Source organism: Saccopteryx bilineata, chromosome 7 (assembly GCF_036850765.1).
Source record: "Saccopteryx bilineata isolate mSacBil1 chromosome 7, mSacBil1_pri_phased_curated, whole genome shotgun sequence".
In the NCBI taxonomy this organism is placed as follows: domain Eukaryota; kingdom Metazoa; phylum Chordata; class Mammalia; order Chiroptera; family Emballonuridae; genus Saccopteryx; species Saccopteryx bilineata.
Genome location: NC_089496.1, coordinates 65,028,332 through 65,044,937, shown reverse-complemented (window position 1 = coordinate 65,044,937; position 16,606 = coordinate 65,028,332). Strand labels below are relative to the sequence as shown.

General features: G+C 45.9%; 1 long non-coding RNA gene across 1 annotated transcript; it reads right to left on the bottom strand.

Annotated features, from left to right (window-relative positions):
* Positions 1 to 1,776: 1,776 nt before the first annotated feature.
* On the bottom strand, positions 1,777 to 15,547 carry LOC136310181 (uncharacterized). Its single transcript, XR_010726525.1, has 3 exons — positions 15,393 to 15,547; positions 3,556 to 3,720; positions 1,777 to 2,162 (listed from the first exon to the last, which is right to left on the bottom strand). It is a non-coding gene; the product is annotated as an uncharacterized lncRNA (long non-coding RNA).
* Positions 15,548 to 16,606: the final 1,059 nt, after the last annotated feature.

Genomic DNA, 16,606 nt, shown 5'->3' with positions numbered 1-16,606 from the left:
AATGCCCCGTGCTTACTTCTACGCCAGAACCACTCTCTCCACCGTTAGTGGATTTGTGCTTAGGGAGTGCTAACTAATTTTAATATGGGCCTAAGGAAAGCGTAATTGGAAAGGTAAATCTGCTGAAGGGACACTCAGGCTATGCCTTCTGTGCGCGTGTGTATGCTTTACGTAGCTATCTCAAACGATGTCTGTGCTCCTGTGCATAGTGCACAGTAGGCCCACGACACATAGTCCTTGGACATAAGACATAATCTCTGTCAATATTCGAAATAATCAAAAGATGTACTGGATAGTTAACCTGTATCTAAAATGACCTGAACTCAGTTTTTGGATCAAGGCAGTCATATGGAAATAACTTTGAATTACATGTGTTTAAAATTTCATGTCAATGTATATCGCTAAGTGGAATCTAATGAGCAAAACGAACCGATAAACAACATAGAAACGGATTCAGAGGTACAGAGAGCAGACCTACAGCAGTCAGGGGGGAGGGGTGGTCGGGCTGGGTGAGATGGTGAAGGGACTAAGAAAAAAACTCATGGACACAGACAATAGTATGGTGATTAATGGAAAGCGGGAAGGCAGGAGAGGGTGAATGGGATGGATGGTGATGGAAGGAGACTGGACTTGGGGTGGTGGACACACAGTACAATGTACAGATGATATATTATAGAATGGTACTGATGAAACCTACATGATTTTATTAACCACTGTCACCCCAATAAATTCAATAGAAAGACTTCCAATACAAAAATTTAAACACATAACCATTAAAATGTCATAACAGAATTCAATTGGATCACTAACCTGTTTATCCATTGCTCACACTGTAGGATTACCATTTTAATGTAGTTCCCCAATGTTTATGCATTTATATAATTTAAATCACACATGGGTTTGTACTAGTATTCGAACACTGTCATGGAGCCTCTTAGCCTTTCTTGTCACTTTCTGATGCTACCAACAGTGGAGTTGACTCTTCCTGAGAGCTACGGGAACGATTTGCCTGAATAAGTCCAGAATCAAGCAAATGAATTATATTAAATTAAATGTTTAATATAAAAGCAAATGAGCATCTTGTGTCTTTAAGAAAAGTATACCAAAGCCAATTTAGTCTTAGGTCAACACAATTCATCAGGAAAGGGCAGACAGGACTAAAAGTACCATAAAATGGTTTTTCCCCCTTAGTATAAAATAGTGCTCATTTATTCCCTTTTTTTTATTCAATATCCTCCTTTGGGCTTTGCAGCAGAAAGCAGAGATGCCTGGAAACCTTATTTAAAAATTTGGGGGAAAGAAGTAGAGAAAACGGTAATGATATTAATGTGTTTCATTAATTGCAGAAAGTCAACCTCATTTGCTGAACTGCCCTGGGAGATGGTGGCCCCCCTAGACATGGAGAGGGGCCGGGAGATTGTAAACCGAAAGAGTTTTCATGCTTAAAACAGAGCTTCCAGTTCGTAGACCGAAAGTCATGTGTCCGGGGAGAGTGTGGTCTCCGCTTGGCCCACTTCAGGCTGAACAAAGTGTTGTACAACCAGAGAAGGGGGGGGAGCATGAAACAGCTGCTAAGTCCCGGGGGGGGGGGGGGGGGAGGCCGAGAAGCAGTGGAATTTTCGATAACCACGCCAGCATTATCCTTCCCCTTCCCAGCGGCGATGGCCAAGACTGTGTTTGTTTATACTTACTAGAAGATAAAGAACTGACTCTGAGCTGCGGGAGAAATGCTCGATTTCCTGGAGAAATCAAAGCGTTGGAGATTCTCTTGCGACATCTGGAAATCGTGCCAGAACGGCCGACTGTGGGGTATTTCCTGCCTGGTTTTGCAGCCCTGAGGGGTTGTGCTGTGCTCCAGGAAAACCTAAATATTACGCCGCGCTATTAATTTGGGAAGGGTTCCGAGGTGGGGATGATGAACTCAAATGCAGTTCGGCCGCGTGGACTCCAACCTGCAAACTGCAGAGGCATAGTCGGGTGGGCGGGGCCATAGTCGGGTGGGCGGAGCCATCGTCGGGTGGGCGGAGCCATCGTTGGGTAGGCGGAGTCATTGTTGGGTGGGTGGAGTCATCATCGGGTGGGTGGAGTCATCATCAGGAGGGCAGAGTTACGTCGGGTGGGCGGAGTCATTGTCGGGTGGGCGGAGTCCCTCTGGATCAGCCCTGTGGTTTGGGGAGAATATTGATGACCCCCGGTTTGTGAGAGGGGGGAACTTTCTACTAGGAGAATTATTTTGGGGACCGCTAAGGCAGAAACCACCCTGAGCATAAGCGAATAAGACTAAGATAAGATCGATCATCCAGTCTATAATGTTTGTACAACATTGTGGACCAGCACTGGGACCGGCACCACTCCTGGATCTGTGGTTGCAAAACAGTGTGCGCTGGACCATGCACTCTGGGCCTGTGGACGAAGTCCAGAGCTTTGGACCTGCTGCCCGCGGCACAGACCTATGCATGTGGCAGGAGCTAACGCGTGTTTATTTGCCCTGCGAGCCTGCAGGGCATCACAGGAAATACTGAGACGCTCATTGTCAAACAGGTTTGCAACCCTTGGGGATAAAAATGCCCCTCCCTTTTTTGGAAATGTTTTAGAATACCTAATTGGCTTTCATAGAACCTTTGTAGATGAATTCTTGTTAAAGATTTAATGTTTATTTTTATTGATTTTGAGAACGAGAGAGAGAGAGAGAGAGAGAGAGAGAGAGAGAAGCATCAGTCTGTTCCTGTATGTGTCCTGACCAGAGATTGAACCAGCAACCTCTGTGCCTTGGCATGACACGCTAACCAACCGAGGTATCCGGCCAGGGTTTCTTGTTAAAGATTTAAAAGCTAGAGTATAAAAGTAGTATGAGGTCTGAATGGCACCTGAGAAAGCAGGGTGGGGGGGACTTATAGAAGACACGGGTCAGGGAAAGATGAGACATAGGCAGGGTGTGGCATGCGGGGTGGAAGTCAGATGGATGGGGCCCATTTCAGCACCAGAAGGAATGGTTAGCTCCTGGTTGGAAAAGAACGGTGACCCCGAAGTTGAAAAAATCAGTATCCTTTGTGCAGTTCCAAAGGCAAGCAGCACGGTTTCTGCCCGCCTCCTCCTCGCCTTTCTCCTGCGCTTGTAATTGGACCACAAAGTGGATTTCTCCCCCCCTAGAGCTCCAACCAAGGAGGATGGCGCGGGCTTTGCTCCCAGTGGCGAGGTGTCACCGTGTCTGTGATTTGCAATGCAAATCGTCAGGCTTTGGCATCCAAGATTGATGTTCCCCGTAAGAAAGTACTTAGCTGCTGGGCCGGAGCTGAGTGGAAGCGACACAGGTCTCTTCCCAGCCTCGAGTGGTTGTCAGAGGTAACAAGGCCGGGCTGGGGGAGAGATGTGTCTGAGCCCTCCTGTACCATTCATTACCAGCGCGTGCTATTAATGCATCTAAATGTAGTCGGGGCCAGCCAGTCTGGGCTGAGGGCAGATGGCATATCGGAGCTGGGGTGGAGAGCCACGGGACTTTCCACGAACCACCCTGGAGACAAGCAAGAAGGCACAGAGCCCCTTGGGGGGGGTCACCTGTCCAGGTCAGACTGCTGTCAGCATTCCCAGCGTTTCCAAGCAGCTCAGGGTGGTGGCACGTGGTTCAGGCGAGGACCAGGGTCCTGGGGAAGCCAGTCCAGATGCTGAGTCCGGCCGCAGGCCCCCAGGGAGCAGGGGAACTTGATACTGGACCTTGAAACCCTGTAGTGCAGGAAATTTACCAGAAAGTCAGGTAAAACTCATAAAGAAAATAAAAAATGCACCCAAAACCCAGCATTTTCTTCATGTGGTAGCTGTTGCGACCTGGGGAATAATGCTTTTTTTTTTTTTTTTTTTGTATTTTTCTGAAGCTGGAAACGGGGAGAGACAGTCAGACAGATTCCCGCATGCTCCCGACTGGGATCCACCTGGCACGCCCACCAGGGGTGACACTCTGCCCACCAGGGGGTGATGCTCTGCCCACCAGGGGGCGATGCTCTGCCCCTCAGGGGCATCGCTCTGCCGTGACCAGAGCCACTCTAGCGCCTGGGTTAGAGGCCAAGGAGCCGTCCCCAGCGCCCGGGCCATCTTTGCTCCAATGGAGCCTTGGCTGCGGGAGGGGAAGAGAGAGACAGAGAGGAAGGAGGGGGAGGGGGTGGAGAAGCAAATGGGCGCCTCTCCTATGTGCCCTGGCCGGGAATCGAACCCGGGTCCCCCGCACGCCAGGCCGACGCTCTACTGCTGAGCCAACCAGCCAGGGTGGGAATAATGCTTTTATTCAACGTGTTACTGTACAGGGAGATTTTGATTTGCTGACAGTGACATGGAGGGAGGAGACTTCTGTGAGGGTCTGGGAGGTGGCATTGATGCAATCAGGGCTTGGCTCATATCACAGTAGACCTCTGTCCAATGACTGTTTGTAAGCACCCCAGGAGGGATGCACCAATGAGAAGGAAAGTGTACTCATGCATCTCCCTTTGCAATGATACATTAGTTTGTAATTATACATTATGGGATCAATGTAGAAAACAAACTCTCAATAGAAAATAATACATTCTTTGGAGAGTCCCCATGTAACCAGCGATCTAGAAGTACTCTCTCCGCTGTGAAGGTTTCTAGATGCAAACACACGCACACCACTCAGCCTGTGATATAGCATGAGCACATTGTTATTCCGAGAAGCAGGGAAGAACAATTTCCTGTCACTGCTTTGAGCAGCTCCTGAGGATTTGCTTCTATACGTGCGTGGTCATCAGGCTGGACCCCCGAGCTGCGCACTTCGCTTTGTTTTGCTCTATTTTAAAACATTGCAACCCATAGTATTGGGCTTTTGTCCTTAAGTCATTTCTCTGGGTAAGCCTTTCTGTTTCTAAGTATAAAATTGTTTGGGTCATTTTTTCCTCTGTTATTTTCTATCGCTCCTTCTCACATGCCCTCGTGAACCACCAGGCCCCTTTTTGATACAATGGTATGGAAGAACGCGTCTCTCTTGGTCAACTGAAACTTGGCAGCCTTTCTGCCAACATCGAAATGTGGGCCACCTTGGGAGCAGAGAGAAACAAAAGGAGGGTGGAAGGGGTGAGATGCTGGCATTGTGTTCTCCCTTCCCATCTGCAGGTTGAGCTACTGTCCCTGTTTAGGGCAGGGGATGTACAGTGTCCAAATGTGTGGCCCCAGGTCTCACTTATAAAGTGGATATTTGGAACTGAGAACATGTGTTTTCCATATAAATGGTATTAAAAATATGTGTGAATCTCCCAGGAGAGTAAAACAAAGTTTACAGAAACCTTGCAACAATGAAACTTAACATTACTGAGCACCTTCTATATGAGAAACCTTGCAACAATGAGACTTAACATTACTGAGCACCTTCTATATGAGAAACCTTGTAACAATGAGACTTAACATTACTGAGCACCTTCTATATGCCAAGATATTTTTCTACCTCACTTCGAATCCATGACCTAAATTATTTATAGTGATGATTTTTTACAGTAGGCAATATGATGGAGTTATATATATATTTTTTCATTTTAACATTGTAAGTACACCTACTTCATCAATTTCATGATGTATTAGAGAATATAAAAACATTAAATGTGTTATGTCATCATTCTCCATCTTATTATACTCCTAAAGAACTAAAATGAAAAGTAGTAAAATAGCATGGGGAATAGCCTTTATTTACCATAGACTTAGTGCTGACTCCAGGGGCAATCTTGTGCATGCTCTGAGGAGGACCCCTGAAATCCTTTCAAGGGCTTGACCGAGAGCCAAGACCAAGGTTGACCCTGACCCTTCACTGTGTTGAATTTTCTTTGACAGTTTATGGAATTTGTCCCATTGATTGACCCAGTTAATATAAGTCTGCTGCTTCTCGAGATGTCTGGGAAGGAAAGGCTCTGTTCTCAAAGAAGGGGGAACCAAGAAAGGAAATTGCTACGTCCTTGGGTATCAGGTGGTGTGTGCTCTTCCCGTGTTCCCGTTAGAACACGTCATACGTCCAATGGGAGGCCACAGAAAGCCCGGAAAGGGTCCATGAGACAGGGCCATGGAGAGACTAGGAGTGAAAAAGAAGGGTCTGCCCTCCGAGTTCTGGTTGAGGAGAAGGTCAGACTTTAGGAGAGGAAGGTCAGGAATCACTGATGGGAGGCCATGTTGACAAGGAGCCTTCACAAAAAAATGGGTTGAATGGGGCCAGTCCTTCCATGGTGGAAATCTGAGAACTCCTATAAGAAAACCTTTATCACTCAAGTGAGCTGAGAACACGCTCAGTGACTAGAGAGGAATAAAGGCAGTGACGAGCCCCGGCTGGATGGCTCAGTTGGTTGGAGAGTCATTCTGAAGCAGAAAGGTTGCAGGTTCAAGCCCTGGTCAGGGCACATACAGGAACAGATCGACGTTCCTGTCTCTCTTTCTGTCTCTCTGTCTGTCTCTTTCTCTCTCCTCTCTCCCCCCTCTCCCTTCCTCTCTTGCTAAAATCAATAAAGAAAAAAAAAAGTATAGTGATGAAAATGCCTGGAGAGCCGACTTTATAAGACCACATGATAAACAGTTGTGATGGGTTTAGCTGGGTGTCCTGCCTTCCGAACATTTATCCTCTTTAAAACGATGATCCTCTAATTATAAGAATTGTGTAATAAAAGCAAACATATACAAATGACTTATCCTTGTCAGTTATGCTTCTTTAAATCAAGATGCTCTTTAATAATAATTCTACTAATGCAACAATGGCAATGCAATTACCATTTTGATTATTAATTGCTGAATCGGAGGCTTAGGGGGTTTTAATCACCCAAGTCCCATAGCCTGAAACTCTGAGTAGACTCGGCACTGCCTGGGGTGACAAGCACCTGGAAGGTTCCGACTTTGGTTTAACTCTTAATTTAGATGGCAGGGGCAGCAGAGGCATTGAGAGGACAGAAAAATGGAGAACAGTGGCCTCGGCAGGCCCTTGGTACACAGCCAAAGCCATTCCCCGTCCGCCTGGCCAAGAGCGGGGTCTGACGTCCTCCCACGGTGTCCGCGGTCTCCATTAGAGACGCTGACAGTTACGAGATACAGTGGGAGATGCGGGTAGCGGTCCTCGCACTAATTGGACTGTAATGTATAGTCCCGGTCAGGCACATCTTCTCAGCACCCCCTCCGCACACGGCAATCAAGCCATTTGCTGAAGATGTATTGGCTGTCGAGCCCCGGGAGCAACCTTAAGCTGCACTGGCCTTTTAGCGGAAAACACAATTAATTTTGATGCCGAAGGGCAATTACGCCTGGGGTTAACATAAAAAAAAAAAATCTTTTGGAACTTAGCACGTCAACAATGGGGTAGGAACTGTTTCTCCCTCCTGCGTTGCAGAAGCCCACAGACATACTCCTCCAAGTTGCCAAATTCCTGTTTGATTTCAGTGCGCGTGAACTATACAATGCAAAGCCTGTTAGCCGTGTTGCTCTGCTAACGGAGATCGCTTACGTCAACTCTTTTTATCGCCGGTGGTTCCCAAAAAACACGTGTGTGCTTGGACACCTGTTACATTCATCGATTTGTGGTAACAATGTCACCGATTTTTTTTTTTTTCCAAACGCGTGCATACAGGCATGGAGAGCATGCCATGTGTTAAAAGTCGCTCTAGTTAATTTCTGCTCAGAGAGAAATCTGCATAGAAAACAAATGTTTGGTTTACTATAAAAGAATACCCCAAAGCCAGGAGAAAGATGCTGGTGTCACATATTGCTTAGAGAAGAAAAGATTCAATATTTACACGATTAATTGGGAAGAAAGGTGATGTGGTGGAGAAAGGCTGGTGGTGGGTTTTCTTTTGGGGGGGGGTGTGAGTGCAGGTACATTGGGCTGCTTACACGGATTCTAACTGAAATTAGTCATTAGCCTCTTTAACTCTTGGTCATCAAGTGTTTTTTTGTTTGCTTTTTAGTGAATTTTCTGTTTAGACTTATTTCCTCCTTTTTAAAAGAATATGTTTTTTTGTTTGTTTTTTAACCCATAAGAAGTTTTACTAATGTATACTGTAGAATAGATACTGATTGTTTTGTTGAATATATTTTCATGGCAAATGACTTTCTCCCGGCTGTTGTCTGATTGCCACAACGTCAGTTAGAATGTGGGCGGTGCTTGTGACATGCACGTTGGTACCTTCCATCTGAGCTGGACTTCGCGTGTGTTCCAATCCGCTATGAGGGGGCTTCCTGCAGCGCTGTCTCTAATAAGAGCTCGTTCTTGCTGGGGCTTGACTAGTTCCCAGGAACTCTTTAAAACTTCTCGTTGGCATTATGGAGTTTAACCCGCCAAGCATCTCTGTGTGGTTTGCACTATCGCTACGCCCAAGTGAGTAAACCAAGGCACAACAGTTACAGAATTTCCCCCTCGAGTCACAAAGGTAACAGAGGTAACCCATGAGGGATTAGAGCTCACACTCACAACCACTATGCTCATTTGTCTTTAAGATAGGACTGAATAGATTGCAGTTTATTATTCAATGTGACACCATTCTGTTAAACTGTAGATGTACGTGAATCGGCATCAATAAATGCCAAAATAATAGTGCTAAGTAAAGGAAAGCTATTTTAAAAGAGAAATACATTAAAGTAAAGTTATCGTTTAAATAACATATGTTTAATTTTTTTTAAATAATTTTATTTTTTTAATGGGGCGACATCAATAAATCAGGATACATATATTCAAAGATCAACAAGTCCAGGTTATCTTGTCTTTCAATTATGTTGCATACCCATCACCCAAAGTCAGATTGTCCTCTGTCACCTTCTATCTAGTTTTCTTTGTGCCCCTCCCCCTCCCCCTTTTCCTCTCCCTTTCCCTCCTCCCCCCCCCCGTAACCACCACACTCTTATCAATGTCTCTTAGTAAGAACATATGTTTATATAAAAAATATTATATAGCTATAGCGATATATACATATATTTTGCTTATTCATTCAAATGCAAAAAAATGCAGATATGGTTAACATTGAGACATATCAACCTCAAAAGAAGGATAGTTTCTTAGAGGGAGAAAAAGAAACTGTAAGTATATTTCTTGCCTTAAATATAAAATAATCATTTAATTTTTGGTGGATATTAAAGTAGACTCCAATTTTCTCAATTACGAAAGTTCTGTGTAAATAACAATAATAATCTATTGTAAGTCAATGAAATAAACTGTCTTTGCACTTAGCTTATCTTTTTGCTAGGGCTAAAACTATACTAAAGTATATCTGGATGAAATGGTATGAATACTTTTCTAAGTTTTTCTCAACCTGTTGATAGCTTGTTTTCCAAAATATTGATACAAGTTTATCCCCATTAAAACCAATGAATGCAGGCTCTGATTTAACTGCACCTTTCCTTGCATAGAAATGATTATTAATTTTTTTAATTTTATTTATGAGAGTCGGTGGTGGGGGAGAGAAAGAAAGAGAGAGACTGAGAGAGAAGTGTAGAGGGAGGAGCAGGAAGCATCAACCCTCATGTTTGCTTTGACCAGGCAAGCCCAGGGTTTTGAACCGGAGACCTCAGCATTCCAGGTTGACACTTTATCCACTGCGCCACCACAGGTCAGGCTGGTCATTAATTTTTAATTAATTAATTTTCATTTAATACATGTAAAATGATCCAATGTTATTATATTGCTTTGCAACCGTTTGAGGATAATTTGGTATCTTTCTCCACTTGCTTTTCTCACCTTTGAATCTCTTCATGCTTTTTCTTACTTGCTTTTTGTATACTTACATTTGGGGGGGGTTGTTGTTTGTTTGTTAATTTTTTGAACTCTTGAAAAGTGGAATTCTGTGGATGCTTAGACTCTTGTTCCCATAGTCAGATTTCTCCCTGAAAGAAAGAGTCAGCATCCCAGTGTTCCTGTCCCCAACAATTTGGGGTTTTCTCTCTGATAGCTCAGGCTCCGATTTCCCTCAGCGGGTCACCTTTCCGGGTGGCCACTGCTTTCTCTTCATAGAATTGTACACACTCCTCCAAGTTGTACAGAAACCACCCACTGGTGTTGGATTTGCACGGTGGGTAGTTTTTATAAATGTTTCTCTTAAAAAGCCACCTCCCAGGAAACCCCTGGGCGGCATGCACGGCACAGGGTAAGCTGGCAGCGGCCGGGGGTAATGCCAGAGGTTTCCAGGCTGAGTCTGTGGCTCCCAGCGGTTGACGCCATTTCTGCCCTGACAGCCGGCTTCACTGTGAGCTGTCACAATGCTCCCGGATTTTCTACACAAAAGAAATATGGCAGAAACAGAAGGCAGAGGGACCCAGAAAAAAAAAATGTTAGCTAGGGTGACACCATGCAAATGCTCCACGTGGCTTAACTCTGAAGTCCGGTGTGTGGACTCCTCCTGCAGACAAAAGGGGGCGGGGCCCGAGGCAGTTGTGCGCGTTGTTGTTAATGTGAAAATGGTATCGTTCCGAGATATCCGGAGAGTTAAAGCAAAATGAAGTAATTCGCTTTTGCCTATACGATAGGAAAGAATTGACTTGTTTCAGTTCCTATATCTTTTTCATTTTTCATGTATAGTGAGTGTTGGGGGGAAGGGTTTGTTATGATGGTCAGGAGGCCTGGGCTGGCGCGCGTGGGGCAGGAGGTCACTGTCAGCTCCGCTGCTGGCCCGCTGTGGGGCGGGGCTTGTCCCCTCACTTCTCTGAGCCGCATTTGACATTGAAGAAGGGTAAGGTATTGCGGGAGGCAGTCTCTGGTGTCTGCCCACCTTTCAGACGTGTTAATCTTTTAGGGATGTTTTGGAACGTGTTGCGTTGTGTGCCCATCACCCAAAGCCAAACTACTTTCTGTTGGCAAGGCAACGTCTTTGATTGGAGGGAATAACATACCTTACCCTCACCACAGACGCCTTCATATGCTGTAGCACTTCTGAGAACTCATACACAATGCAGATATTTAAAAATCCTGCCTGCCGTTTGTTTGTTTGTTTTGTTTTCTAGCTCACAAAAGTTCAGTAAGTTCTGGGAAGTAAACTAGAAGTAAAAAGATCCCGCAGGGAGTTCTACAGATTTTCCAAGAGCACCAACTCTTTCTTTGAGCTACTGAACCTTTTAGAAATGTACAGAAACCATCCTTGTTTCTCTGTAAAGTCACAAAAGGTTGACGTGATCTGCTTTTTTATGGGTGACATACTTCAGTATATTCGAATGTGTCTTGATCTTATCTCATCCTGATCTGAAGCTCCTCTAATAGGCAGCTAGGTGGTTTTGGGTAAATAGAAAGGAAAAACAGACAAATAGATTTCTAGGCAAAATGTTTCAAATGGTGGGGCCGTTGAGTTCAGTGCCTACCACGAGGAAGGGCGGGAGGGGAAGCCGACGAGAAGATCATCTCAATACAACATGATGGGGTCTGCAGTCGCCCTGACGACGGGCCCTCGGGGGGCACGCAGGGAGGAAAGTGGTCCTGGCTGGGGTCCTGTTTCAGCAGAGGCAAGAAAGGCAGCTGAGGTGCTGACCTTGGGAAGAGGCAGCAAAGCACCGTGCAGGTGAGCGGGCTCCTTGCTGCAGGGCCAGGAGGTGCTGCGGACTAGGATGCCCCCGGGGAGCTCCAGGCATGAACCCAGAGGACGTGGTTGGGCAGGATGAATCCAAAGAGGCGGGCTCGCAGGTAGAGGACAGACAGACCGACGGCTGTCAGAGGGGAGGGGCTTGCGAGACTGGGTGAACATGTCGGAGGGATCAAGGGAAACAAGGCCTCACAGACACAGACAACAGGGTGGTGATTATCAGAAGGAAGGGAGCCTGAGGCGGAGGGCGGAGAGGGTGGAAGGGGGGTGGACGGTGATGGAGGGAGACTTGACTTGGGGTGGTGAACCCCAATACAGTGTACACATGAAGTATCATTGACTCATACCCCTGAAACCTATATAATTATACCAACCAAAGTCACCCCAATAAATTCAACAAAAGAAGAAAAAGAAAACATAGATGCAGGCAGGGGTGCTGAGGCAGAGGGCCTCACGTCCTACACGAGTAGAGCTAGGTGGTTCTGTGTGCTGCACAATGGGTGCCATTGGAAGGATTTAAGTGAGTGTGACAAGGCCCTGGCTAGTTGGCTCAGTGGTAGAGTGTCGGCCCAGTGGAAGTCCCGGGTTTGATTCGTCGTCAGGGCACACAGGTGAAGAGCCTGTCTGCTTCTCCTCCCCTTACCCTGCCCCCCTCTTCTCCTCCTGTGATCGTGCCTCGACGGGTTTGAGTGCACTGGCTCTGGGTGCTGAGGTTGGCTCTGTGGAGCCTATGCCTCAGGCACTAAAAATAGCCTCGTTGCGCCTGACCAGGCAGTGGTGGAGTGAATAGAGCATTGGACTGGGATGTGGAGGACCCAGGTTTGAAACCCCAAGGTCTCCAGCTTGAGCATAGGCTCATCCGGTTTGAGCACGGGCTCACCAGCTTGAGCACGGTGTCGCTGGCTTGAGAGTGGGATCATGGACATGACCCCATGGTCACTGGCTTGAGCCCAAATGTCACTGGCTTAAAGCCCAAGGTCAGTGATTTGAGCCCAAGGTCACTGGCTTGAGCAAGGGGGCACTTACTCTGCTGTAGCCCCCGGGTCAAGGCACATATGAGAAAGCAATCAGTGAACAACTAAGGTGCCACAACAAAGAATTGATGATTCTCATCTCTCTCTGTTCCTGTCTGTTTGTCCCTATCTGTCCCTCTCTCTGACTCTCTCTCTGTCTCTGTCAAAAAAATAAAAAAAATAAATAAAAAAAAGCTTGGTTGTGAGTATGGCCCCATTGGCAGACAGTCCCCAGATGGGGGGTCGCCAGGTGGATCCCAGTCAGGGTGCATGCAGGAGTCTGTCTCTCTATCTAAGCTCCTGTCACTTGGAAAAGAAGGAAAAAAAAGTGAGTGTGACAAGTTTAGCTTTATACAGTCCCTGTAGTGGGAAAGAGTGAAGCCTGTTCATGGTTGGAAAATTTAGGAAAAGCTGTCGTAAGTATTCATGCTGCTGTTTCAAGTTCCGTTACCTCCCTGCACATTATCTCTTGCCCCACGTTCCTTTCCCAGCATCGCTTGCCCTGCTAAGCTCGGCAGGGTCAGTTAGTCTCTGTATCTTCGTATATGTAAGGTTCCCCACTTCCAAGAAAACTGCTCTCACACTCGATGAAAATCAGTGCATATAATGAACGAATACCATGTCAGTACTCACTAATGTTCCATGATAACGTAAGATTTCTTCTATGACTATGAGGATCATTCAATGTAAAGAAATGAATCTTCAATATCATCATATCTCAAGGAGGAAATATCTACTTATCTCAGAGTCTTCCAAAAGGCAATTGATAGAGTTCAAGATACATTTATAATAAAAAATTCAACAAGTATATTGATTGAGTGATATTTCTCTAGAGTGTTACTATGTTTTGATAACATAAGTAGCCAATGTTATGCTTAAGTAAAGCATTAGAGACATTCCATTCAAGGCGGGAAGAGTAATTCTAAGTATTACTATTACTGTGTAACCTTGTTCTTAAAATGCCCACAAATGCAACATGGCAAAGAAAAGAAGAAATAGGAAATAAACATAATTATTACCATTTGTAATAACTGTCTAGCTGAAAAATTCCAGAGAATTAATTGAAAAAAAAAACCCCACTGGAACTAATAAAACAATTCTTTAAAATGGCCAAATATAAAGTCAACATACTGAAAGTATTTACCTACTAAACAGCAACATCAGATAGACTGTAGTATAAAAAAATCTATGTACAATAAATCAAAGTGGTAAAATATCTACGAATGCTTATATCAGTTCGCCTTCTTAGGATCCACATAGATAAAATTACTAAGCTTTTTCCTGATCGACATTTGAAAAGACTTTAATAAGCAGTGAAACACAGAAGGCCATAATGCACAGGATACCAAGTCATCAGTCTGTAATCAGTGGTGTAAACAGTCAGTGCTCAATAAAACCTGTAGGGTGCACCCAGGCAGGCACTAGACCAGGGGTCGGGAACCTTTTTGGCTGAGAGAGCCATGAACGCCACATATTTTAAAATGTAATTCTGTGAGAGCCATACAATGACCCGTGTACGTTACGCATTATCCAATAAAAGTTTGGTGTTGTCCCGGAGGACAGCTGTGATTGGCTCCAGCCGCCTGCAACCATGAACATGAGCGGTAGGAAATGAATGGATTGTAATGAATGAGAATGTTTTATATTTTTAACATTATTATTATTTTTATTAAAGATCTGTCTGCGAGCCAGATGCAGCCATCCAAAGAGCCACATCTGGCTGGCGAGCCATAGGTTCCTGACCTCTGCAGTAGACACTCACCCTTTGATCTCTCAGGCGATTCTAGGAGGTGGGGATTCTCAGTAACTCTATCGTGATAGAAAGAACGAGGCACTATCGTGCTCCTAGAGACACTCCCATAGGGAGGGCCCAAGTGGGGTTAGACGTGGGTGTTTCCAAGCCACCACACCCCTCGGTCACCCCATACATACTCCAACATACGCGTGTGTTTGCCCTGACAGGTTGATATGTTTGTGTATTTTCCCAATTTTCTAAAGTGACTCCATCTTACTTCTAAAGTAAGAGGAAAATAACTTTTTATTTGTTTTTTCTTTCTGTTTTATCAATAAGAAAGACATTTAAGGATGTAACTTCAAAAGCAGGTGGGGACAGAAGACTGTGATAAAAATGGGGATAAGCAAAAGCTCTCAGTTACCCTTGCATTTTAGTTTCGAATGTTTCAGGTATATACACACTTAACCTTTTCCCTTCCATGTCTTCTAAGAACCCCAAATTGGAACAGTATGTGTTTTATGATGTTCTTTGACTTGAAAATATGACCTGGTTCATGTCTCTGAAATGCCCCTTTTTGTTGCTTTTGTTAAGGCTGCAAAAAAAAGTTGGTGAGTTTTGTTTAGTTTTGCTGTTTGGATGCCCAGTGGGCCTTCTGCGGTCTTGGATGTGGCCCCGCCTGAGGGGGCGAGGTAGCTGGGCTGGACCGGAAGCCAGGAGGCCCCGGGGACCCTCCCCGCTCCTCACCTAGCCTCACTGCCTCGTGAGTTTCCTCTGTGAAATGCTTTCACTCCGTGCCCTTCAGTTGGACCACAGAGCAGACAGCGCTCTACATTTAAAGTAAATGCAAAAAGTGACTTCCCCGTGACCTCACTGACTCCCCCACTTAGCCGGCTCCCTCATTCTCCATTTCCTGTCTATTCTTTACCTCTTTCCTTTAGCTCAAGGCAGGGGGCTTGGCCACAGGGGGCGCTAAGTGCAGGACCGCTTCCTCTGACTGGAGCCGGCAGGAGGGGTGGCTAGGACGCCTCTGCACCGTGTCCAGTTTCTTTCTCTCCACCCCTCCCTATTCACGGATGCTACCTTTGATGTGTTACCTCGTCGACGGGAAGGCGTTTGCATACTTACTGATCGATTCCTGCACTTCTTCAGAGCACTCTCTCCGGTTGTTGTCTTGGAAAGCCTAAGCCCACGGGCTTGGGTTCTGCGTGATACGTGTCTCGTCCCTGTCCCCCTGTCACGCCAAGCATTGCCCTCCTGAATCCTGAGCCCTGCTCAGAGCGAGGTCCTGCCGTCTGTGTGACTCTGAGGCCCCGTTATCATTACCATAAACCGCAGGAGAAGCCACAGGGCCACCATCTGTCCAGCGAGTGGACAGGGTGGAGCAGACACGCCCTATTACAGAAATTAAGGTGTGGGAAAGACAGGTTTAGTGGGGAAAGGTGTGCAGGCACCTTGAGAGCCATTGTCCAAGGCCCTCCAGGTGGAAGAACGGAAATAGGCTAACCTGAATTAGCCTGCGGCACCAGAAGAGACTCATTTACATGCAAAAGACGATCTCACTGCCCTCTCAATGGGGAAAAGTTGTTCTAGGTGGAAAGTTTGGTTTCCAAGTCAACAGCATGTGTGCTCATACACCATAACAAGAGAGGCTGGAAAGGGCAGGGAGAGGTGGACATACACTTTTTTTTTCCCAAGTTTAATATAGTTAGTATACAATATTCCATTAGTTTCAGATGTACATGATAGTGATTCATCATCTATATAATCTATATACCTTATGAAGTTTTCTGCACACAAAGTCTAGCAACCACAGATCACCATGCCAAGTTGTCGCCTCTGTGTTCACTGCTGCATTCATCACAGCGGCCCGGGTACTGACAGACCCCTTTGAATGGTGGCCCGGCTGCTTGCTGCATGGTCTCTAAGGGAACAAACCTCCAGCAATAGTCTGTTTTCTTACTTGGAAAAGTGGTAAAAAAAAAAAATAGTACTTATTTCCATGAGCCACTGGGAGGATTAAAGAGAGGACAGTTGGGGCCGTGTCTGACCGATAAGGACAGCCACAGGTACCTGGAATCCTCTAGAAGCAGCTGCATATTTGCTATAGAGACATCCAGGTGTCTGGGCGTGGATAATACTTGACCAAGTTCCTTTCATCCTGGTGTGGCCACTTCGTCGGTTCTGCTGGCTGTTATTAAAAGCCTCCCCGACACAATAGTGAGGAATGACGGGACAAGGGGGAACACACAGATGGCAGTGGAAGCTATTGAGGATCGTTCACTCACCCTCCCCGCACCCTTGACCTCGCACCTCCAGTCGGATTGGCCGCTTCTGTCCAT